Here is a 25,991-nt window from a genome sequence, read left to right on the forward strand (position 1 = left end):
CCTGACGTCACGGATACGAATAGCAACGCCCGTGACGTCATCGTACAGCGTCGAGGGGGAGTAACGCCGCAGAATACGTGACGTCGCCATATCTGGAGCCCGAAAGCGGCCACGAAACAGCCAACGTCGTCCTTCTCAACATTCTCGAGTCCTCTCCCCAGTTGCCCCTTCTCTCTAACTTCTCTCTCCTTTCGTTTCCCGCGCTCTTTAAGGCCAAGGTTGATCCACGGCGGCCAAACGGTGCTCGCGCGTGTGTTTCTTTCAAATGAGCCTATCCGCGCATTATGTTCAAGATCTATCTATCTATCTATCTATCTATCTATCTATCTATCTATCTATCTATCTATCTATCTATCTATCTATCTATCTATCTATCTATCTATCTATCTATCTATCTATCTATCTATCTATCTATCTGTCTATCTGTATGTCTATCTATCTATCTATCTATCTATCTATCTATCTATCTATCTATCTATCTATCTATCTATCTATCTATCTATCTATCTATCTATCTATCTATCTATCTATCTATCTATCTATCTATCTATCTATCTATCTATCTATCTATCTATCTATCTATCGAAATACGCATATGCTAAGTATATAACCGTAAGGCGGTTTCGCTTAGCCCCGCGATCAGTCGTGGTCTCTTCAAGCTGCATCCTTATTAATGGTCATCGCCTGCTGTTTACAATTTCATTAGCCAGGGCCATCAATATGATGGCCATGGCATCATGATGACCATGGCATACCCATGGCCTGTGTTCGCGCGCGTTGAAACGGTTTTTGCTTTTATTGCCCCAGGATAGAGCGGTCAACTAGGCGCTTTTCGTTTAACATACTCGTACCTCCTCTTTCTCTCGCTCTTAATTTGACTCGTCCTGCGAAAATATTAACGTGAAAAAAATTCTTGCAGCAGCGTAGGCAGCACGTGCGACATTATGAGAAATTAAGAAAATCCGTGTTCATCGGCGAAATCACAGCAGACACGGTTGCCTCTTTGTTTTCAAGAAGGATTTGAGACGATGCCCATTAGTATGTAAACATTTGGGGCGATCCTCTGAGAATCTCGGAACAAATCTCATAACAATGCTTCGTACTTAGCCGCGGCTTTTGCACACTATAATACCTCGAAATGTTCCCTTATATCCTTACTGAGAAGTTCTAAATAGTTTGCGTAACGCAAACTATTTAACCCCCCACCCCCTTTTTTGTTGTTGTTCAGTGCAGGATAGCGCCCCTCACTAATGCTGGTTAACTTCTCTGCATTTTCCTTGTTACTCTCTTTCTCTTTCTGTTGGCTTAGAAGACATTGTCTGACGATGAAAAAAGCATCGGTGCTTCGAAAATTTGAACCATTTAAAAATGCCAGCTCGTATATTTGCTAGACGCTACTCGAGAGAGCAGTACAGCCGGGCATGTTTTGTATGATAACTACCCTATGAACTGTCCAAGGGTACACGCCTGCAGTAGTTTATTTATGTCCATGTTACCGAATTATGTTTTGTCCTTTACGTGAACGTATTTCTAGCAAGAAAACGTCATGTCAAATTGTTATTGATGTTAACCGTCTGTGATACATTGCATTTTTCTAAACACACAGCCTCGAACATCTGTTTCGTGTATATAGCGCTTAGACATTTGTATATGATACTTGTTGTAGAGACGCTATACCCAAGTGTTCGTAGCGTCCTACGATGAAATGAACTTCTGAGCACATGTGTTCACGGCTTCGTGTAGCGCAGTCTGCGCAAGATTGCGTCTAGCGTTCGTATAAGTTGTACTGGCGCAATTTATCAGTACTTTGTGCATAAGCGCCTCTAGCACTTTCGTGTATTGGTTCAATAAACTTTCCTTCGTGTGTTCACGGTAGCGCCCTTGATGTATCTGGACTTCCCTTAAGACGAAATCGAGACGGCTGACGGCTCTCTCACAGGAGAGTACATGGTGCTCAAAATCGTCCTCGTTTTCTCTAACAACGCACACTAATGCTTATTCGCAACGTTTCGTCAATTTATCTGCAGCTTACTGGAAGTACCGTAGTAATGAAAACGAACAGCTGTGACCAACCACTTTGACCAATTTCGTCAGAGACGTCACCTTTGTGCTTTTACCCAACATTCGCGCGCGTGCTGTATTTCTTTTTTCAATGGCACAGTTTCAGTCTCATCTTCCACGATGACTCGGCAGATAGGGCGTTGCGCTGTCCAGCACGAACGATGTCGTGGGTCCCAGTTCCTGCCGCGGTCAAAATTGATTCGGAGCATTACGCTGTACGGTGTTTCTTGTAGCCCACCGCGTAGTGTCGGTACATGAAACATCACATTTTCATTAAATTCAATACTGACTTACCATCGGATAAACCAACGTAGCTGTAAGTAGACCAGGTAGAATCCGTTAAAACAAAGTGGTTCGAACCGATTTATTGCAGCTCATTGTGATTCGGAAGGGGTATGCTTGTAGCGATCCACAGTCTATCGGCATGGAGACCTTTGAACTGTTTCACCGCAAACAATCGTCCCTTCAGTTCCTGTCTTTCCGCAACTTCGTTTCTTTGGAATGTTGGCCGTGGCCAGTGGTAGCTGTTTGGTCGAAATAAAGGTGGCATGTACGGCACTACTGATCCTGCCATCATCGTTGTAAAGGCGTTTTACGCGCGATGAATGTGATTCACACGGCAACGTTTGCGTTATCCATACCCCACAGACGCGTTCCCAGTATTCCTTATGGCTCAAAATGAATGGACACCGCAACACGCATAACACACAAGCAGCACTATAGCGCTAACGGGAATCACTTTGCGACGCTACTTGCCGCGATCAGAAACCGATTTCGCTCCGCCACGAAACGGAGACACTTCCGATTCGTAATCGATTTTCGATTAACTTATCGCCGAGTAGCTTGCCGCAAGAGGAAGGCATTGCCGATGCATTTCGCAGTAAGAATGGCGTTGCGGAAGAGATGCTATTCAAGAGGTGGGAGGAACGCAGTCTTGCACGCCCAGACTATTAACCGTGTCATCCGCTTATTGTAACAAAACCTACGAGTGACCGCGACAAAGGTGATCGTCGGCGTACTTCAGCTCCAAACCGCACCCACCACATTACGAGAGACAAAGGCTCTACGTCAACAATGGACCTGAGCGTCCTTGGTAGAGACAATGAAGAGCAGGAGAAGAAAAAGAAATGGTTCAACGAAGAAGTAGCAAGGTGCGGGACATTCCCCGAATGAAGTTTTATTTAAACAAAACGCTTTCCGCCTAGAAGCTACCGCGTAATAGCAGCTGGTGAAAAGACGATGGAGTCAGGCTTTAATTAAGGAAAGAAGTCCCGCTTAAATACCCTTCGCAATGACGCGGTGATGATCCACTGCGGTGGGAAAAAAAGATACGGGAACGGAAAAGTACCCCGTGTTCCGATAAAAGTTGGTGATCGAAGAGCGAGGGGGTAGGCAATTAGTCGTCGGAAGAGTGGCTTGGAAATGATAGTACTTTGTTTTAATTTGCGATATTGAAGCAGCCCCTTCCGTTAAGTGCGGCGGTCATTAAGAAACAGAACGCCGGGTTTATATGTGGGAAGATACGGGCTATGTCGTCACATTCGAGCATAGAGTTGCGCCAGAAAGCAAGAAGGCAAGGACGCTCTGTGATGACGTGCTCAAATGTAACAACGTCACAAGCAGTCCCTGCCGGTTGTCGCAGTTTCCCCCAGCTTTCAAGGCGAATAGATGTACAGTGCGAGCAATATGTAGGAAGAACGCCAAGTAGTCAGTGGAGCACGTGCTCACTCTGAAGCAACTTTTTTAAAACACCTCAGTTTTTAAGCTGGCCGTAGAAACTTTGGTGTGTACAGCGTGCAAAAAAAACTACCACCATCATGAACCGGCACGCGCTCTTATCATTTTCTTTACAGTGCAGCTGTTTAAGCGATCGGTAACTTGTGCTCCGTCGTGCAAAACTCCTCAAGTGGGTATGCGCCACGAGAACTGGGCAAGCCCCACAATAGAGTACAGCAGGTGCGAGCGTTAAACGAAAACTCTGCTCGGCGAAGTGGAGCACGTGAAACACGTGAAAGAGAGAAAGAGAAAAGATAATATAGAGGGAAAGAGAGAGAGAGAGAGAGAGAGAGAGAGAAAAAGCGATAGAAAGAAAGAGAAAGAGAGAAAAAAATGGCGAAGCTTGCACTAAGTTGCGCACTGCTTGAAACAGTGAAGTTGGGCGATTCTGAAGACTAACAAAATAGCCAATAACCTAGAAACAACCTAACAACAACTAGCTAAAGCCCAGCTACGACGAAGCAACCTAGAAAACAACATAACTAAGAGCCTAGCAGCTACCTAGAAGCAACCTAGCATCATCTAGCTAAAAGCCTAGCAACTACCTATAAACATGCCTAGCATCACCTAGCTGAAGTCTAGAAACAACCTAGAAGTAACCTAGAGACAACCTAGCATCACCTAGCTAAAGCCTATAAACAACCTAGAAGAAACCTATAGTCGGGTACAACTTTAGAAAAAAGGAGAGGCCCCGCCCATCCCTTACGGAAATGTCATATATGGCACTTATATAAATTATATGCGGCCATATATGAGTATATATGTCTGCATATGTGGCTACCGCTTACCATATATGGATGTAAATAGGGCCATATATGGCGCGATTGGCCCTTATATGGAGACAAATACAGCCATATATGGCGCGGCTGGTCCATATATAGAGTGAAATGCTGTCATATATGGCACGGCCACACCATATATGTATATCAAGTAGATCCATATATGGGGTTGTGCTACCATATATGGGATGAACAATGTATATACGGCACGAGTTACTAACATATATGGGGATTGTCATATATGGCAATACGTACAGGAAAGTGGCCTAATTGGTATCTACACCAACAAGAGTATCAAGTATAAGCATTGTTGCAATGCAATCATAAAAGATAAAATAATAAGGTCTATGTACGTGTCAGTGCATGGTTCACTCGTGTATAGCTTGTACTGAGTTTTACATGAACTTTAGGTTTCCAACAATAAGTGGCAATTATTACGACGTCATTATTATATATACGAGATGTTTTTACAAGGGCGCTATCCTGTCCGCACATATAATACATGCAAGCACCCAAACCTCGCTATTCTCATTAACCAAGCCGATGTGTATAGTTGTGGTATATAAAAAACGCCATGCATGCAACTTCTATTGTTCACAGTAATGCATGGTTAAATAAAAGCTAGCTTTAATGCAGCTTTTATCTCGCACATCAGTCGACAAACTTGCTGATAATTCGAAGTTTGTGATGGCTATATGCTGGACACTTCATTTAACGAGGTTTCTGTGAACGTTTTTTACTCACATCTGGGATCACTTTCAGTTGACATTTACCATAGTAGTATGCGCAGAGCAATATTTGAGGCAGTATTTTCAAAAAACAAAATGAGACAGTACAACTCGCAGGCCTTATGCTTACATTAAAAATTGGTGTCGTGCTCATGTCTTGCAAAGATGCGCTTTGCGCTTCATTTGGCTGCGTATAAACTTCTTGAATGTGCAGATCGTCAACTTAATGTCCATTTGTAATGCGTACATTCAAAGAATTCATTTGATGCGAGGTTTGAAAGCGTCAGTTGAATCTCACTCGATACATACTTAAGGGGTATACGTTAAGAAGTGTCCAATTGACGCACACACGATGCACATTTAATTCACCAATTATTAAGCGCTCAGAATGCTGTAGTTTTATAACACCGAATTCACCAGACTTCTATTTTGTGCGTGTCATTTCTTGATCGGGATCGCTAATAACGTGGACCAATTGCCTTAAATGTTACCTTGCGAATGCATTTATCACGAGACGTTTTTGTGAATAATTAAGGGCCTTACATAAACCAGACTGACCATTCTATTTACAGCGCTCCGTAGAGCAGCTACGTCATAAATAAAACTACGTGGGGCTATATCCTTTCAACACTAACAGTGTGGCGCATATGCTTGTGAACTATACGCGAATACGTATACATATGCGCGCACATGCATAATTACACGCTCGCGCGCAGCGGCTCATGGGTACGCGGACACACCCGTTTGTTTCAATGGGGCCATATAATTTTTGCCATGGGAGTAATATCGTTGATTCAACGTTCATCTAGGGTTTGTAGGAACAGTAGATTTATTATTATTATTATTATTATTATTATTATTAATATTATTATTATTATTATTATTATTATTATTATTATTATTATTATTATTATTATTATTATTATTATTATTATTATTATTATTATTATTATTATTATTAAAGCATGAGAAGTAAGATAAATATCCGGATCGAATACGTCGTGGCAGCCAGCGTACGTGAAGCAGCGAATTGCAGATTCTACGAACGCCTCCCTAAAAGGACATGCACCTGTCCCTCTCGGCAGCCAGCGGGGATAGAGCGAGCCCTATTGTCCCGAAACCCGCGTGACTAGTTAAACGCAGGGCTGCTTGCACTCGGCGGACACAAGCGAGGACGAGCGATTCCGGTCTGAGGGGTGAGCAATTCGGCGAATGCATACTGGAAACTTCCACTGCACGCAGGAACACAGACGACCAGAAGGCCCGTAGGCCCATCTACGGTTGCGATAAAGAAAATAGCACACGAAATATTTAACTTGTAAGGTGTAATATCGCGTCAATAATTATGAACAGTTGAAACTTTGTTTGCCAATAAGCTTCGCAAAATTTACTGCAGCGACAACTGTGTAAATTGGTGATCTCACGGACACCTTAGCGCTGCATCATGATCGAGGCTGTATCCATCCGCGCCGCTGTTGCTTCTTTGCTGACCGGAGCAGCATGCGCGGCTCGTGTCCGTCACTTGTGGTCTCTCTTGCTCTTATTTCGTGTTCAGCGACTGCTTTGATTTTGCACTGACTTCAACGCAGACCTGAGGAATTTACTTCTGTGCATGTGGTGCAATTGTGGATGCAGAGGCAACTGTGTTTTTGTGGAGAGGCCGTTGGTTGGACCCGCGTTAACTTTTGGTGCGGAAAAATGGATGCCTAAGCTTGCGTGCAAGTTTTGCTCGCATCTTCCTTTCTGAAAAGTTGTACGGATAAGTGTGGTCGTCTTAAGTTGTGATTAAGTTCCTCTGGATTTACTGGCTCTGCACATCACAGCCTCTGCTAAATTTTAAGGTAAGTTTATCGTTTTCACTGCCTTCTTACGCTGTACTCGAAAATTATGAAAACTCACAAAGGGTAGTGCATTGCATGTTTTGATTAGTATATGACTGCATAATAATTGTGGTTACGTGATTAAGCCGTCGTATTCTAGCTATTTTATTTTTACAACACCATTTTGTTTTGTTTTTTTCTATTTCTTCCAGACATGACTCCCCCAATTTATCGGAAGCAAGCGCTGTACCAACTAAATTATGGCCTTGGTGTTATTGTAGTTTTCGTAAAAATAAAAAAAAACATAAATATATCAGGATATTTTTTTTGCTTTGACATTTGAGAGAACACCAAAAGTCAATTACAACTTACGCAACTAACAAATGAAAAACAGTTGGCAATCCGCATCCCCATGTATGTGTCATGACATTTATGTGCCCGTGTCCTAATTTGTCGGTTCTCGCCCAGCTTTTACCTTGTTTTTAGAATTACGCTTGTCTTGAAGATATGTGCCCGTGTCCTAATTTGTCGGTTCTCGCCCAGCTTTTACTTTGTTTTTAGAATTACGCTTGTCTTGAAGATAAGTGCACACAGCTAAAACTTCTTGCGAGGGCAATTCTAGAAGATGGTGTACAGTACTCACAGATTGAAACGGGACAATTTAGGACCAATTAGCGCACATACTTTCGTCTCCATCGTCTTCAGTTCGGGTCATATCGGCGTAATTTCGACTCGAACGCGTAGACCAGAGCAACATTATATGTAGAAACCAGATTAGTTGTGATATGATGTGGTTATCTCGAGCGGTTGCGCATACCAGTCGTTATACTAAAAAAATGTGATGTCGCCTTTGAATCCGTGAGCACTGTACATAATTTTGTACAAGTCGACAAATTAAACCCGACTGATCTGCTTAGGGCTTGCAACTGATTAAAATATTAATGTTTTAGTAGCTGCATCAATAGCAGGCAACGTTTTGAAAACAGAATTTTTTAGCATCTGGTTTTCAAGAAATGTCACTCCATTTCTACTCGCACAGAGACTTATAGCCGCCATTTTTTCCACTATACTTGCACATCACAAGCTTGCGTACCAGCCGCTATTGGTCGAACTCCATAAAGGTTAAATATCATGTCCCCTAAATCATTCAATGCACACGCAGTCCACATGGTCAGTGGCAAGTAGATAATTTAATTTGTCTCGCAAAAGAATCCCAATTGACACGCAACAATATTCTCAATAAAAACACGGTGGACAATGTGTTTATGAAACCGAATAGTAAAAATACGTTCTTTGTGCGCAAAACGGTTCAGAAAAGACAGATAGGACAGAGCGCACTCCTATCTGTCTTTTCTGAAACGTTTTGCGCACAAAGAACGTATTTTTCCTTTTAGAATGCAGTACCAACCAGCCCAAGTAGCCAACCTGTTGAAACTGAATAGAATATGTCGATAAGCACTCAATTTAAACACAATGTATCTTTTCGTGAAAAGTTGATGTAGCCTGAATGAAATCACTAAAAAGAAACAAGAGAGCAACTTATTTGCATGCTTTTTAGCTACATGGGCACAGAATGCTTCGATCGTGCATGTTAAAAGAATATAACTGATCTGAATCTTAGCTGCCTTGCCAAACTGTTGTGCAGTGAATGTCTCCATACATTAACATAACTTGACTAACAGTCATGTGCTGACCCCAAACAGTAATAAACACCAAAATGACAGTTCTGGCAATAAAGCTTTGAGGATAACTGTAATTTTTCTTGGGAGGGCAGTGAAACAGCTCACAACCGTCGTGTTGAAAACACGACTGCTACTGCAGACCGTTGGGTGGCATCAATTATCATGGAGCATTAATTCTAGCTGTAGAATGATTTCTGCAGCTTTAATTTATGCCGTCCTCACTAGCGGAATTCATATGCAGCATTCATCTATATATGGCTATATATAAAAGTACCCATATAAAGCCATATATGGCTTGCATTCATATATAGGCCTCAACCATATATGGATATATCAGGAATTGGGCATATCAGGTCATATATGGCCATATATGGCACATATCAGGAATTGGGCATATCAAGCCATATATGGCTATATATGGCACATATATGGCGAATATTCATATATGGGCCTGATATGCCCAATTCCTGATGTGGCCATATATGGGAATTTTTATATATGTCCATATATGGGATTTTTGTAAGGGGTCGCAAACACACTTTTTCACCATGCACGGTCGTAATTTTCGACATTTGCTTCTAGGGAATTCGTCAAATTCTGTCAGCGTGTGGTGGCGGTCGAGAACCCTGGTAGCACAAGATGTTGCTGCAACATTACAGCAATGTTTCGAACGTTGCGTTTTGGTGCCCAACGTTGGACAACTTATGGTAATGTTGCTACAACATTGACAACTCCTAAAACGTTGGCATTGCTTTCCAGCAATGTTGATGAAACGTTGTTTAACAATGTTAACGCGATGTCGGTAGACAACGCCGCAGCATTATCCCGTCGATGTAACCTTCAACATTCACTGGCGATATTCAAGCGGAACATAGAAACACTCGCCTATGCACTTAGCAATAATGGCGTGCACGCAAAAAACGCTGCAGGGTACCTTAAATCACAATATTTTCTTGAAGCACTAGCACATCGCATGCACCTTTTTTTTAATCTTTCAACTTTCGCGACTTGCCACAATTTGACGCAGTCATGAGCATGTATTGAAGCAGTATCGATAAATGGAGGAGAAAACTTCATCTGCGAAATTAATCACAGCAACGCGAGTTTATACTGACTTCCTAGATTCTGGCTCGTGATACGGCGCACCATGCAACCGTATATCTCAATGGTCATCACTTTAAAATGAATAGTACGAAAAAAATTGTGACCACATTTTTTTCTGCATTATCGTAGCCTGTTCTGGCACTTGCGAAGTCCAAACACAACTGCATGTCCAAGCTGTAGCACGGCCTCCTAGATTCGTACTTGTTACTCGGAGATTTATTCGTTGACAACGAAGCAAAATATCTACTGCGTATAACACATATCTGAGAACCTGTTTAATCCACAATAAGTAGTTGTAGGCAACGTCGTCATTTAAAATAAAATAAAATTATATGCGTCTTAGAGGCCATTGTTGCGCTGTTTGCATGCAGCGAAAGTCTGAGGCAACATCTATGGAGATGACGGGCAGGGACGGTGTGGCCGACTATAAGCGCAAACTCGCTGAAGCAAACTAGAGCAACCGTATAGAGCATTATTTTCTGGCCTAGAATTTTTTTATAAGCATGCATACACTTCAAGCAGATTCTCACATTAAACATTACAGCGATCAAATTAAGCTGCACAATCCCGCCGCCAGTACGCCCACCGCGCAAGAACACGTTATAATCAGTTATAATCACATCTTTTGTGCACGCCATGCCGGCGATTTCTCTCATTCTGTTCGAGAACGACCCTCGTTAAGTTCTTACGCGATGGGTCCCTGCAGCATTGAGAAACGTGGTAAGTCCTTTTTTTTTGGTGTATTTTATTTTATTTGTCGAACTCTATCTGTTCACTGTCCGAACATTCACAAACTCCTTTCATGCCATGTAGCTCGTGGAGCGTCGAGCTGTTAATCATACTCCGCGGATATGTAGTCATAAAATGAAATCGTGACCAGGTTCAAGGCAGTATAGTTAGGCTAAGCAGACACAACGGACACCGACGTCGTCAGACGTCGTGCGGACAGATTTGAATTTGCGCGCCGCAGTGTGATACCTAGAAAACCCGAAATGGAGGCACGAACGTGCCAAGGAAACGTTCAATAGTTATTAACAGTCAGTGCAGCTGCCGCTGTAGCGTTTCCTGTCTAATTTACAGGCCGCATTATTTTATTTATAATAAATCATGTAATAACACCACATATAACTCAGTCCGCTACCATGTGCGTTGCGGTTCGTTCGGTTCGGTTCGTTCACCTGCTTGTATACCACGTGTTGACGCAGCACCTTTGTTGTGTGTAGTCAAGCAGGGTTACCAGATTGGGCTATTAATAGCCAAATTGGGCTACTTTTTGTTCGAGTTGGCGTCGAATTTTTCTCTTTGGCTATGTGGCTATTTTTGGGCTACATTGCTATCGACTAGGTAAGAATTCCAAAAAAGCTACAAAATGTAGATAATTTTAGTATCGGGGACCCCAAATGGCTTACGCACACACGCTCTTGCGGTCATTTGTACCTCCAGCTGCTGGAGCATAGAGTTTCCTACAATACTTACTAGAGGGAACTCTGGCGCTAGTGTCTATGGGAGCTGCAATGCATCGCGCTTCAGCCAGCATGGGAATCATGGGTAGTACACGGATTTGTCTAAACTTCGTTCTTTCGGCTCCGTTTGGCTCCGCGTCGCCTGCATCCGCTTTGTCGCAAAACGAAGTTCAGCAAAAATCAGCAGTTTCACTTCACCACTTTTAACTTCTTTAGGCTCACCGATTCAAATCTGGTCACGAAGTTCACAACGATCCATTCTTTTATCCGAAAGAAAACCAAAACATAGCAATAAACAAAGCCACAAGTGCGTTCGAAGCCCACAAGCATGAAGACTAGGCAAATCCGTGTACTACCCATCATTCCCATGGTGGCTGAACGATCGCAGCGCCAGAGTTCCCTCTAGGTCATTTTAGGAAACTCTATGTGCTGGAGACCCCCCAGCAGCTGCACCCACGGAGAATACAAAGAATACAAAGGAAAGCAGGAGCGTGCGTACGCGAGCGTCTGGGGGTCCCCAGCACTAAAACTCTCTAGTAACTTTAATGCACCTTGTCATCGAAGGCCCCCTGTGCGCCGCCATAAGGCCCTTTGGGCTGTTGTTAACATGCATGACCCCCCAGAAATGCAGTACCGAGGCGCGACGTCAGCTTTTGTACTCCACTGCAGAAGCCAAGAAAGGTGGTGATCGTTCTCTCTGTTAAAAAGCTCTGTACAAAGAACGCCAAGGCTTACATGCGCATGCCGCTAATGCCATCAAAACATTCCAGTGTGTTGAACCAGTGCCTCTCACTGGTTGAACAATCCCTGCAAGGGCGTAGCCAAGGGGGGGGGGGGGGGGTTCACAATTTTTCAATTTTGCTTGCATATATATACATGCACACATAAAAACACACGCACGAACATACATAATGTATGGTTGAACCCCCCCCCCCCCCCCCGAAAAAAATTTCTGGTTACGCCCCTGAATCCCTGCACCTGGAGACGTAGCCCAACAAAGGGTTTCACGTGTCGTCAGTTTGAAACCGTGTTGAGGGCTCACGTTTTCTCTAGACTTTCTTGGCTTCTACTACCGTAAAATGCCGAGCAAGCACCCCCCCCCTTCCCCCCACCACACAGTGAAAAATAATAAAATATGTGGAGGGGGCCCTCTTGCTCAGTCCCAGACCAAAATCCGTGATAGCAGCGGAAGTGCCTCTAAGTAGAATGCGCACCTGTGTTTCTTATGAAATGCTTTGTTGAATACGCGTGCATTTACAGTTTTTACTCAATCGGAGAGAGCCCGTCTGACATTTCGCGTGTTATGACAAGAGTGGAATGACGTTCTTCAAGTACCCCAACAATTTGCGACAACCCGGAATGCAACCCCATTTGTATGTTATCAAGTGGCAATAAACTTTTTTCTAGATTCTGCAGCCATCGCTCAATCATTATGGATTGAATAGCAAAAAAAATATGCAATACAACGGATTCACGCATACATTTGCTGATTTTGGCTATTTTTGGGCTACTTCAAATTTTCGCGTTGGGCTATGTTTGGGCTACCTCGGAGTCCAATTTGGCGGTTTGAGGCTCGCACCATCTGGTAACCCTGTAGTCAAGATGAGTCAAGATGACGCGAGCGTCTATATCCCGTACAAAATCCTTTTGTGTTCGAAAGCTAGGTACCTAGGGAGAGAATCTCTAGGGATTTTCGATGGTGGCGCCGTCACATCTTGGCGGAGCTTTCTGGAACGCCGCTTCGCCGACCTGTGTCTGCTGTTCCATGCTGTTCCACGTGTGCATGTAGTACGTACTGTACGTACAGTACGGTCCACTCTTAGAGGGAACACGCGAGCGCGCGGCCGGCGGTCCGCGGAGCGCTAACTGCTGGCGAGATTTGGAAACGTGGAGCATGCGCATAGAATAACAAGGGCGGTTCGTGCCCGCGTCGTCTGCTACTTCTCCGCCCCCGCACTCGGCGCGCGCTAGCGCCTTTGTATATTTATATGGTTGGAAAGACAAGCTTGCTATGCTCGCTGCATCAACCATCAGATTTCCTGTCTTATCAAAAGCGGCTGGCTGGTTCGAAAAGTATGTGGAAAGCTTACGATTAACTTTTTGATAAGCGCTGACACTAAGTTACGCAAGTGCTGGCTTCGTTATTGCTTTCACAGAATTCCACAGCTGGGGGCGCATTTCCTTGCTGATCGCATTTTTGGCTGTGCTAGTTCTTAAAAGTGGCATGGCCAGGGTACCTGAGGACGAAAGGCTTCGCATAGTCGAGCTCTACACTAAAGAATACAGCCAGCGCGCCGTCGCTGCCATGGTGAAGAGGCCACTTAAGACCGTGAATAGAATTATCCAGGCCTTCAGAGATGAAAATAGGATCAAGGACGCCCCTCGGAAACCAAGGCCACGAGTGACAACTCAGGAAGACGATATGAATATCGTTGCATATGTTGCTGACAACCCTCGAGCTTCAGTTAGTGAAATACGCCAGTGTTTTCAACTGACCGCTTCAAAAACAACTGTGAAGCGACGGCTGGCTGAAGCAGGACTGAAGAGCAGGATGGCAGTGCAAAAACCGCTACTGACGAACGTGAACAAGTCAAAGCGCCTGTCGTTTACCCAGCGGCATGAAGCGTGGTCCCCTGACGATTGGGGCCGAGTGGTCTTCAGCGACGAGTGCACGTTCACGACCAAATGGGATCAGAGGGCCCGTGTCTGGCGTCCAGATAGAACTCGGTATGCTCGAATTCTCTTAAATCTTCTCTAGTTCCCGAACGTTGCTACAACTTCCATGGTAAGCAAACTGTAAATTTGAGTTTTAACGCACCCAAGCGCCGCGACCGGAACTCGTTTAGAAATTATACGCTACTTATCATACGCCCATTTTGCCACATGCGTGGGTTGGAAAACATGTTTGCACCAGAAATATCAAGGTATCTGCGGCCGAGAATGAAACCCTGAATTTCGTATTAATAATCTTAATATTATCCGGGGTTTAACGTCCCAAAACCACGACATGATTACGAGTGACGCCATAGTGGTGGGCTCCGGGAATTTGGACCACCTGAGGTTCTTTAAAATGCACCTAAATTAAGTATCCGGGCCTCAGCATTTTCGCCGTAATAATAATGTTAAGTTTGCTGTTTCGGCTCGTAGTTCCTTCCGTTATAACATGATTGGCATTGCAAGACAAGAGTGCTGCACAATACAGCCTTCTACAACTTTTTTTTTCGTTCGTGTTTGTTACTATATAGGTTCAGGCCTGAATTTGTTCAGCGAGTAGCAGCAAGCGGACGGACTGTGGTGAGCGTTTGGGGCTGCATCACCCGTGACGGCCTCGGACCCCTCGTGCGCATACAAGGGGCCTTCACAGCGGACAAATACAGAAATATTCTGGACACCGTCGGCCTCCCGCACATCACCAGTCACATCACACCGCAGCATGACTGCATTTTTCAGCACGACCGCTCGCCGGTGCACACCGCCAAAAAGGTCGATCGCCTACTACAGCAGCGCGGAGTGACTGTGCTCATGTGGCCCCCACAGTCCCCTGATTTGAATATAATAGAAAATGTGTGGGGAAGGATGAAGACGTCTCTTTCCCGTCTAGGTCTTCATGGAAAATCTGCGGATGACCTCTGGGCTGCGGTTAACGAAGAGTGGGAGCGGCTCAAGTGCGACTCATCCTTCACAGAAGCACTGTACAGGTCTCTGCCTGAAAGGATGAAGGCCGTAGTCGACGCTGAAGGTGACGTCACCCGTTACTGAACGAAGTCTAGGGCACGCTATTGGAGCACGAAGTGACTTAGGTTCATATGAGAATGGAAGACCCAGGATCCACCACACATTTCTCTAGACACCCCAAAACGATGAAACCAAAAGCCCGAGTGCTAAACAGCCTATTATTTTTTTTTGCGATTACCAGCGTAATCATCGGCATTACGAGTGTAATTTTTTTTTCAATGCCTGGTATGTCGCGCTTGGTCCTACTTTGCTTGCACAGATCTGCATTTTATTTCGCGTTTCACAGGGCAGAGACATGTTTCATTAGCTTTGCATTTTTAAAATGTTTCGAGGCTATAGATCTGGCCTGGCTCACCTATACTCTGTCACACAAATACGACGAATAAATTTTGTCTTCTTTGTTTACTCCACGTCGTTCCACGCACACCATTTTTCATCGCGCGTGTTGGTGAAACGCAATAATTTTCGTAAAAGTGCACGTCATCGCATATTCTGGCGATGTTGCCTTAACGATTAAAAAAATCACGAGAGTTATAACTAACATTTCCTGGGGTATTTCAAGCCACAACAAGGATATCATTCGGTGTCACGCCGTATTGGGAGACTTCGAACTAGTTTCAATCGCAAGTGTTTCCTTAACGTGCTTCTAAATACTATAAGCACATGGCTTTTCTTTGCATTTCGCCCGTAATCGAAATTCAGCCGCTGTGGCCATCAATGGAATCGCGTCAAAGCTGCCGAGAAACCACAGCAATAAACGAACGGTACTTTTTTTTGTTCTGCGCGCTGATTACCCGACGAGCCGCAGGGAGAGCACAGGGGCATGAATCGCGCCGCAGAAAAACGAACGCGCTATCCAGCGCACGGCAAGCGCAGGGGCGGTAAGTAGCAGACGAACGGCGGCAAGCACCGCCCTTGCGCCTTTATGCGCATGCTCCAGGTTTCCAAATCTCGCCAGCAGTTGGCGCTCCGCGTACCGCCGGCCGCGCGCTCGCGTGTTCCCTCTAAAAGTGGACCGTACTGTACGTACGCGCGTTCGTCTCTTGTCTCTGTACCGACGACGATGACCGCGAGTCGTGCAGCTTTCGTTTCGACAGCGTAGTCCGTGAACTGGTGTCCCGTAGCGACTTCGTCGTGACTGCCTCGGAGAACGTCTAGTACTGCCTTTGCTTGACTGACGGACGTCGAGGGCGAAACAGAGCGAAGGTGCTGCAATGCGCTGCCTTGCCACGACAAGTAAGTAGCCATCTCTGTTATTTCGAGTTTTGCTTCGCTAGTCTCTGTCGCCCGTAATAGCCACAAATGCCAGCGTACCTGTTACATAACAAATTGTGATAATATAGCCATGCTGCCGTTCTTACGTTGTGGATTCGGAGCGTGATAAACATTTCGAACTGCAGCACAAGAGGCTCATCCACGATCGCCGCGCGAGGAGAAAAAAATTTGCTGCGGAAGAACTGATCGTGCGTTTTCATGAACTACAGTCGCTACAGTTCGAAATGGTTAACTTGCACCAAGTCGTCCAGTGTTCGGCTTTGCGTAAGTGATAACCACTACTGATATTATCTCATGAACTAGTAGTAAGGGCACTCCCTTATCGTTAATCCTAGGCAAGTTCTTAGATTCGTTGTACTGCGGTAATGAATAATCCTGTTGACCGACTGGGGCGTTTGAAAACCTGGTACTTGTAAACAACAGCTAAAGAACGACTTATCATTTTATTCTAACAGTGCGCAGGGCGATGTTTCGTTAATTTCGCCATTACTTGTACTAGTTTTATGTACCGAAACATGTCTTACAGTATGAATCATGCTTGCGTGGAGTGCCCAAGCCGTTCATTCAGCCGCCTTCTTTTGCAAAGGTACGCAGAGAGTGACGCCGTACCGCATACGGTCATACGGCAAGATGCAAAAATTCGAATGTAACAGAGAGTTGGAAAAACGCCAATGTTTTACTAATACAAAAAATGGAGACATGAAAGAATATGTCAGCCTCATCATTGTACAAAGTATTCACGAAGATAATTTCGAATAGGATAAGAGCCAAGTAAACTTTACTTTGAAGGGACCCTGAAACTGTCTGTGAAATTTTGTAAGAATTTAGGCTACATCATGATCTCATTTGCACCATGAATTAAGCCATGCACTGCATATCAAGGCAGCTGCAAGCAATTATAGTGACACCCTCCTCGACCCTGCTTTGCCTCCTCAACTTGTCAAACAGCCAACCGTCACGCGCACTCGACAGGTCAAGCTCCATTGAGCACGCGCCGTCAGGCAACAGAGACCAAGTGTGTGGAGTGGTTGAGATCTGCTCTGCAACGTGCCGCCACACTATCAGCTGTTATTATATTCTCTTGTATAGTGACCATCTCCAAAAGCATGCGGACAAACAAAAGGTATATGAGAACGATCACCGATCAGCCTAAACTCGGGCAAAGTGTTTGTGTCTCCAGGGGTGAAGTTACAGCCGCAGACACGTGGATCCTGCGGGCGTTGGGTGGATAACAAACAAAATACGTTGATAGGCTAGTTGGCTCATAATCTTCAAAATTGCATAACGGGAAATCGAACAGGACTTAGAAAGAACACAGATGCACAGGACCTGTTCAATTTTGTGCTATCCAATTTTGAAGATTAAGTGGATAGCGAGAGCAAGATTGCCGACTGCAGCGATGAGCTGAAGCAACTCCGCTTGCCAGATGGCTTACAAGCCTTGCACGATGTGTCAGCTTTACAAGTCACCACTTGCTAGATTTGTGCCACACAGCTCAGCTAGGGCATCAATGGTGGCAGAGAAAAAAAAAAAAAGAAAATTTGCGATACACACTGTCACGCAGCTCGTGTCAACACGGAGCATGTTGTAATATAGGCAGGCGACGCTCGCTGCCAACTGAAAGTTCCGTGACTATTACTGTTATTATACTATACTGTTGCAAGTTACAGCTGTTGTAATGCTTATGTTACAGTCGTTCCAGGACCAGCAGCAGTGACACATATGTTGTACTATTATAGACTGCTGCGTCTAATCTCCATAAGCATTATTTTCATTCCGTATGTTTAGGTGGCAAACTTCGTTTAGCAACTTCACCGTTGTGTACCTAGCAGAGATATTCCAAGATAATCAGCTGACAGTCACACAACGAATATGAAGCTGTGCACTGTCATAATCACCTTACACACATACCACAGTGACTTGGAAACTTTTCCGAATCCTTTTTTTTAGATACAAACAGTTTATTACCAGCATGAGAAGAAGTACAGTGCTGAAATAGTGACTCCATTCCGTTCAGATGGTTGAGTTTCTTGAGCAGGTGACTTGACGAGGGAGCTTCTGCCGAATTTTGTTTACTAAAGTACAGCTGCCGGCAGGGCACCCATTTCACAGTCCCCCTCGGGAACAAAAAAAACCTCACCATTATTTGTTTGTTTATATCTTGCAATGTTTAAAATACCACTGGCGTAAGCATCCAGAAACACCTAGAAAGCAGCCCAAGAATAAAGCAAGAAAGGTGAATGACGATAGCCCTTATTGTGCGCCCTGCAAACTTGTCCGTCATTGACGTCGACTATACTCGTAGAATAGGTGAATTATCAGTGAGCCTGAGCAGCCACTAAATGCATCATACTGATAATGAGGTCACAAGTTGTCGCCAATTCGGGCACTTGCGCTTCCTTTAAAACCATATTAAAATGTGTTTAAGACTACGTTCACCAGCAATACATGGTTTGAGTTACCTATGTATGCGGGAGAATGGAACACAGAAGATTTTGGCTTTGAAGTTGCGTTGTCAGGGGGCCTTCAAAGGGACCGACAACTGGGCAGAACGTGCTATTAGATCCTGGTAGACATGAAAAGACCGTGAAATATAGTGACAGATTCCAGCATCCTTTTCGCGTTGCGAGTAGGATTTATATTTTTAAATAGTGCTTAAAAGTAACAAAAACCGCTATGTCGCGCAGCCTAGCGGAAGAGCCTTGAAGCTGGATTATGAAGTCGGTCACTTTTCTGCACGTATACGTAGTCTGATGCTGTCATGCACGCCATAATTGGTCCTCAGAGTATGCATATTATTATCTATCCCCGCTCAGTTCTGTGCTGCCTACGAGGTAAAAGGTGTTGCATGGTGAGAAGCGGCGCTGCCTTCGCAGCCGCCAGTGGCCCATATCCAGCCGTGGTGCATGCGCGCGGAGTGCACGCATGTGCAGTAAAGCGTCGCGCTCGAACACAAACCGCTCTCGCATTCACTGTTTGCAGCATGTGTTGTCAAGTGTGTTTAAGAGTTCATATTCGCCGCAGATAGAAAAATTCTGATTAAAAATGTTTCACGGCGTTTTCCACGTTACCATTCCATGGCTAGACAATCTGACCAGTTAGCTTTCCGTTGCTCTAAAGAAGATAGGTACCCTAAAAATTGGTTGTCAGTCCCTTTAAGTGGCACAATCAATCAGTGCACAGGCCTTGTTGAGAAAACAAATGTATTTGCTCGTTTCAGCATTCTGCACATCACAAAAGTGGCTGGCTGTAAACATCTGCAGCCCCACCGCTGTGGGGCATCCGTTGTTCTCCAGTGAAACCCTATTAGACTACTACGTATGGTCGCTGTTGCTGAACAGCCATGTGCATAAAAATTAATGTTAAAGATTTGCTAAAAACTGCACATAACGAGCTGCTGCCCAACATCAACGTGCACTATGTGCCCAAGCATGCTGCTGTTGTCAAATTTAACACAAAACATGGTTTTCATTCATGACCTTGAGAAATAGTTGGAATGCCTGTTCTGATTATGGACTGAAATGTTGCTAATCTTGGAAGTTAATTGTTCTTGGACACCTTGCACACTTGGTTCAGTGAATATGCTTGGTCAATATGAAAGTTTTGGAGTCTGAACATGCAGTCTGAATAATGTCTTTAATTAGAGACACCAGAGCAAATTTTCACATTGTACTTTTTATTGGCATTTCAGGAGCAACACACTAGGATGACTAAAGGATGTAACACTTCTGGACGGGAATTACATGTTCAAGAATTGTTTTGAAATGTACAAGGAAGATATTGGCATTCTCCTTGCGCCATCAGCTGTTCAACATCTGCGAGCTGCAAAGGTGAACACACTTTCATGTAAACAGGGCCACGTGTATGCACTGGTACAAGGTTGTTCAGTTGTGCTAGATAGAACAAAACACAATCCTAGTCTTCATGCACCAACCACAGAAATGAGGGCTGAACATCAGCTCCACAAGTGAAAGCAGGTTTCTAGCAGCCTCATATCAACAGTCACTCTGTTTAACTCAATCATAATTGCTCATTCCTCTGCTGTATTTGTGCGTGCATTTACCTGCTAGGCAATCATCGTCTAAACAAACCGTAATACTTTGGTGACTTGGCACTATCAAAAAAGAATTAGGAGAGGAACAAGTGAGGGCAGCACTCTCCTAGATTGTCCCCCTACTATTTCCTTTTTTTTTCAACAGTGAAGTTCTTTAAAAGGGGCCCTGAAACACTTTTTCAACATGGTTAGAAAACACTGCCGATCGGTAGTCGAGGCTCCTGAGAGCATGCAAGCCAAACATTATAGCGCAGCACAAGGCCCGGAATTTACCATTAATTCTGAAAGTCAGCTAGAAATCGTTCCCTCTTCTTTCTACAAATTATGCCATATACCCAAATTCACGGGCTGTCAGCTGACTTGAGCATCGTCAGCTGCATAGTTAACGGGGCTGCCACGTGCCTGCGCATGCACTCACGATGCGTTCGAAAGGAAAAAGAAAAAGTGCACCAAGTCATGACGTGTAGATGATGTAACTTCTTTCCCCTGTGCCATCCTTCCCCTGCTTAGCTTCCAGTGCGCTCGTTGGGATGAGAGAGAAAGCAATTACAGTGTGCGATAAATCTCTAATTCCGCTCGTACGCACGGATTTAAAAAAATTTTGGGGCGGTTGATTCGTGAGGCAATAAACTCCTTTAAAGAAGCCATTCGATGGTTACTTGCGAAAGAAGTTCCACCGTGAGGTGTTAGCAAAAACTCTACAGGTATGTGCCACAAAAAGTGGATATGTGCCAAGCAGCTCCTAGCATAGCATAGCTTTGCATAGTATAGTATAATATGAGGTGGGAAAGGAAGTGAGGGTAAGGAGTGATGTTAGGAGGAGCGGAGAGTGTAAAGCTTAGCATAACAGTCTTGTATAGTATTGGAGGCGAGGAGTTATGGAGTCATCCTCTTATCGGATGCACTGCACTTGCGTTCTAGGTAGGATAATGCCGGTGCACTCCTCATAGGTTTCGCTATCGGCGCTCTATGAAAAACATCACGTGGAAGCCCTAACGGACATTTCTGTGGATACTTTCAAACGAAAGAAGTTTTTACAATCAAAATAATAATTTTGGATGAGAAGAAAGCACAGAGTTGCTTACAGGCGCTATCTGTTTACATAAATTGTACAGTGAGTGCACCTTACGAGCGGTCGCCGGCATGGGACATCCCCAAACAATCTTCTTGCATGAAATGTGGGCAATCCGTAATGGTGAATTTAGGTGCGAGGAAACCAGCGAAACTCAAAAACAAGGACGATAGAAGAAGGCACATTCAAGCACACACTGTTTCCAGCGATGGTGTGCGCTTGAATGCGCCTTCTTCTATCGTCCTTGTTTTTTAGTTTCGCTGGTTTCCTCGCACCTAAACATGAATTAACCGGCCCAGATTTTCACGCTTCTGAATGGTGAATTCCATTGGTGGATTAGGAGTGGGCAACAAACTCTGTGCCGGAGCACTCCACTCCGGCGGAGAGCAACCGAAGGAAATCTGTCAATGGAACACGAGGGCCCCGCCAGAGCAAATGGTAGGGGGCGCTAGCGCACATTTGCTTCGCAAGCGCCCAGCATTTCTTGCGTTTTGCGCCGTTTTCACCTTCACGGGCGCGAGCGGAGAGAATGGGTGCGGTCGGACAGCGCATTGCATCGTGCATGTGGTACGCCACGCTCTGCGCGCACGTGCTGGGAGCTTGTGACTTCCGGTCGAATCCGCCGCTTTTCGCGGAGTAGGGGGAACTGCTCCAGATCTGCCAATGAAACATACAGGGAGCACTCTCAATCCGCCAATGGAACAGACTTGCTCTGAATGGAGCAGGAAAACTGCTACCGGAAGTGCTCCGAATCTGCCAATGGAATTCACCAAAAGAAATATACTCTTACAGTGGTCCGTCTGTATAAATAAATGGATCATACGAGAATGAAGCCTCAATTAAGCAATGACGCGGCCGTAGCATAAATAAGTATCTATAATTGTCAGTGTTGTAGGCATTACTGAGAAAAAGTAACTAAATACGTTACCCGTTACGCTAACAAAAAAGGAACGCGTTACCGCCCTACGTTACCTCTTAAAAAAGTTAACGTGTTACCATTACATTTACCGAAAAAAAGTAACGGACGTTACTTTTGCCGTTACTTCATGGTCAGAAATATTAATCACTGCATTATTGCTGCAGGAATCCCAAGTAACAATTTTATAAAGCTGATGTTATATATTTACATAAAACTTCTAGCCCAAATGACAATTTTACGTGAAGTACAGATTTAATGAGAATAAGTTGGACAAATGTATCGTACCTTGGCAAGGGTATAGTTACCTAAAGTCGCCTGGACAGTTAGATGTGATGGCTTCTAACTTGCGTGAAACATGGTAAAGCCATTTTAAATATGAAGCATTTCTTAGCGAACCAAAGGCACTTTGAACGTTTCTATGTATACTTATCTACCTATCTATCTATCTAGCCGCCTACATCTGGTGTTCTGACTTAGTGTAGGCCAAAACTGGCATCGGAGGGTAAGAGAATTTGATGAACATGATAGTTTAGTCATGACATGAATAATGTGAAAATCCTTTCGCGTACGTCGTCAAACTCTTTCCTCCACATGCGTGTGGTACTCGCCCGTATACCACAGGCTGCAGTATGCGGGTATGTGCCACGGGTGACTGACAGTATAAATCAACCCAGAAACGGCGAGAACAGACATTGGTAATTTAAATGCGAGTGTGTTAATTAAAACCGATTTCAGCAGCATTGACCTGACGAATTCAAACATTAAAATCAGGGACCCCAGCAGAAAATCGAACCCAGGCATTCAGCGTGGCAGTCAGGTATTCTACCGCAGAGCTACGCCAGGTCTTGAAACTGATTTCGGAAAAAAAAACCAATGCAGGTGTAATGTCGGTGCAACGTCAGTTGTGGTTGCAGTGCTGGCTATCTAATTTTATAACAAGGCAATAAGCAATACTTATATACTCCTGTGATTCAGGCGCCATGTCGGGATTTTAATGGTGGTTCCAGTGTTAGCTCTGCTTTTCAAGCAGTCTAATAAGCTCTACATTTGTATTCCTTGGCTCAAAGCCAAAACATGCAGCACGGACAGCTACTCGCTGACTGCTTTGCATGGAACCGATTCCCACAAGGCGTGGGATCTGCCGAACTTTTTTCGCAGTGTGACTGCACAAAAGAAGATTTTATCATCAATGCTCTTCGTAAAGAAAACATCACAACCTGTATAATTGCCGCCAAAATTGCAAGCGTTTATGTGAAAGTGTTCAAGATCAGCCTCATTCGTGGAAAACGTTAATAACTACAGAAATGTGTACCCACAGTTGCCGATCGAAAGAAGCACATTCCTTTTTGAAAACAAAGTTACCGCACAGATTACTGTAAGGAGAAGTTTCCACAACTTCTTGTGGAATTTAAGCAACAGCTGCATTTCAAAGCTGTCATCGTAAAGATTGCCTTCTCTTAGTGAATACGTCCGCACCTATACGTTAAATAGGCGCTCAGCAGACGAATTGGCCGGCAGCAGTTACAGTTCCGAAATAGTAACGAGTACGTTACTAAGTTGCTAAGCTCACGTTTTCATATTGCTGTGCTTTCAAGTGTTGTCAAGTGCTCAGCTGAAGCGGGAGAACTCCTCATTTAGTCAAAATTGCAGCGCAGGTGCTATTCAAAAATATTGTTTTCAGCACATGTCGGTGCTCCCTAAGCAGACAATGCTACTGCTGATCATGTCTATCTGGCACGCTGACAGTGGCGCCAGCTTTACCAGTGGTGGGCCTCATGCCCAGTAGTATGGAAAAGGGAAGGGAAACAGAAGTGAGTGTGAGGAGGAGGGGAGGTGGTGAAGCATAGCATATTCTTTAATAGTACACTATTGCAAGGAGTGGAGAGGGTGAGGAGGAGGGGAACGCCACCAGCTTTGTTTCCTCAGTCTTCGTGCCAATAGTACGTAGCTGCCCCCCAGTTTTTTTTTCCTCTTCACTAACTGCCGCATTCAAGGACCAACTTTATACTTAACTTTTGACTTGAGTGTGTAACCGGCCCTTAAAGGGGTACTGACGCCTTTTTTTGAAGGCGAGTTTACTACGCCATACAAATCTCCTGTATGCAGAGACGCCTCTGAGCAAGTGTGAAGCTCAGGAAAGGCTGATGAGATATTTTATTTTTTATATTAAAGTAACTTTTTCCATGGCACACCTACCGACACCGACACTAGCTTGATGTCAGGCTATAGTACTAATTGTGATGACGTCAGGTACCAAAAATTTGAAGATGGCCACTTGTGCGTCAGCAAAACGTTCAAAATGGCCGCTTGTGCGTCATCAACTGAGCCCCGATGCTGAGCAGCCGTGGAAACGTCACTATATATTGTGCAAGCACGTGACGAGAAGCTCATACCATGTTGTGACATCAGGGTACAGTAGGAACTGAAACTAGCTTTTAAAAACATATTGTAATTACTTTTTCAGGGTGCACTTGCGCTTAGCACTTCCGTTTGTAGGCTCTTGAGGGCTTGGCCTCGCATTTGACGCAAAAAAACAACTGAAATTTTTCGTGTCAGTACCCCTTTAACACCTTTTAAGAACGAGCCTTGCACTTAAGTGCAGCTTTTGTTGGCACTCACTTCAGCACAGTAATTGTAAGGCGGCACTGTCCTTTTAGATAATTATCGCTCTAACTTTTTTTTTTACAGGCTCTCCTGTATGACAAGGAAGCAGTAGACGCGGCATTCGCAATGCTCATTTTATGTGCTTCCAAGGGATGCGGCCAAAGGACGACCTGCAGATGTGCGAGTCACGTTTATGGGAGCTGCAAAAAAGAATTAAAGTGTATCCCCAGTGTTTGTTATATACTCTTATTATACTCTAACAGTATATTTCTGAACAAACCATCTGAAACATGGCGGATCGGTGGCACTGCAGAAAGCCAATGAATGCTTGTCAAAGCGTGGAAATACACAAAGCAGCATACAAACTTGCCACTCGTGTAGCCGTTGCATCTTTCCCTTGCCCCAAGGAAGCACGCAGCGCAGTGAAGTGGACTTACGAGCTGCCGTCCAAGGACACTGCACATGCTCAACGTAAATTTTTCTCGCTTAAAACAAAAATCACTATAATTAAACTTTCAGGATCGAATTTCCTTTGTACACCCTTCCAAAGAAGTGGAATTTTAATTTGACTGCATCACCAAACTGCATGTGCCTGAACACAAGTCATGCATTTCTTTAACTCACTCTCAATTCCAAATAGCGCTACAGAGGAGAGTTGTTAATACATGTACATTATACAACGTTATGCAAAGCAGCTTGAAAAGATTAATGGTCTGGGTTATTGGCGACAGAGGCGAGGAGGTGGTTCTATTCAGATGCTGTCTTTGGCAGAATTGAATCGAAAAAAAAAAAAAAAGGTTCGTCTGGCAATTTGGCACTTGGATTTTGATGTGGTCTCTTCGTATTTCTGTGTATATGGGTGGTGCGACACCCCATTTACACATTTTTCTATGTTTGCACCCCTCATTCTTCAAAACTT

General features: G+C 44.4%; 1 long non-coding RNA gene across 1 annotated transcript; it reads left to right on the forward strand.

Annotated features, from left to right (window-relative positions):
* Positions 1–16,176: 16,176 nt before the first annotated feature.
* LOC119377833 (uncharacterized) lies at positions 16,177–25,304 on the forward strand. The gene is made up of 3 exons (XR_005180877.2): positions 16,177–16,384; positions 20,115–20,253; positions 25,157–25,304. It is a non-coding gene; the product is annotated as an uncharacterized LOC119377833 (long non-coding RNA).
* The last annotated feature ends 687 nt before the right edge of the window (positions 25,305–25,991 follow it).

The sequence above is a fragment of the Rhipicephalus sanguineus genome, unplaced genomic scaffold, assembly GCF_013339695.2.
Source record: "Rhipicephalus sanguineus isolate Rsan-2018 unplaced genomic scaffold, BIME_Rsan_1.4 Seq574, whole genome shotgun sequence".
NCBI classification, from domain to species: Eukaryota; Metazoa; Arthropoda; class Arachnida; order Ixodida; family Ixodidae; genus Rhipicephalus; species Rhipicephalus sanguineus.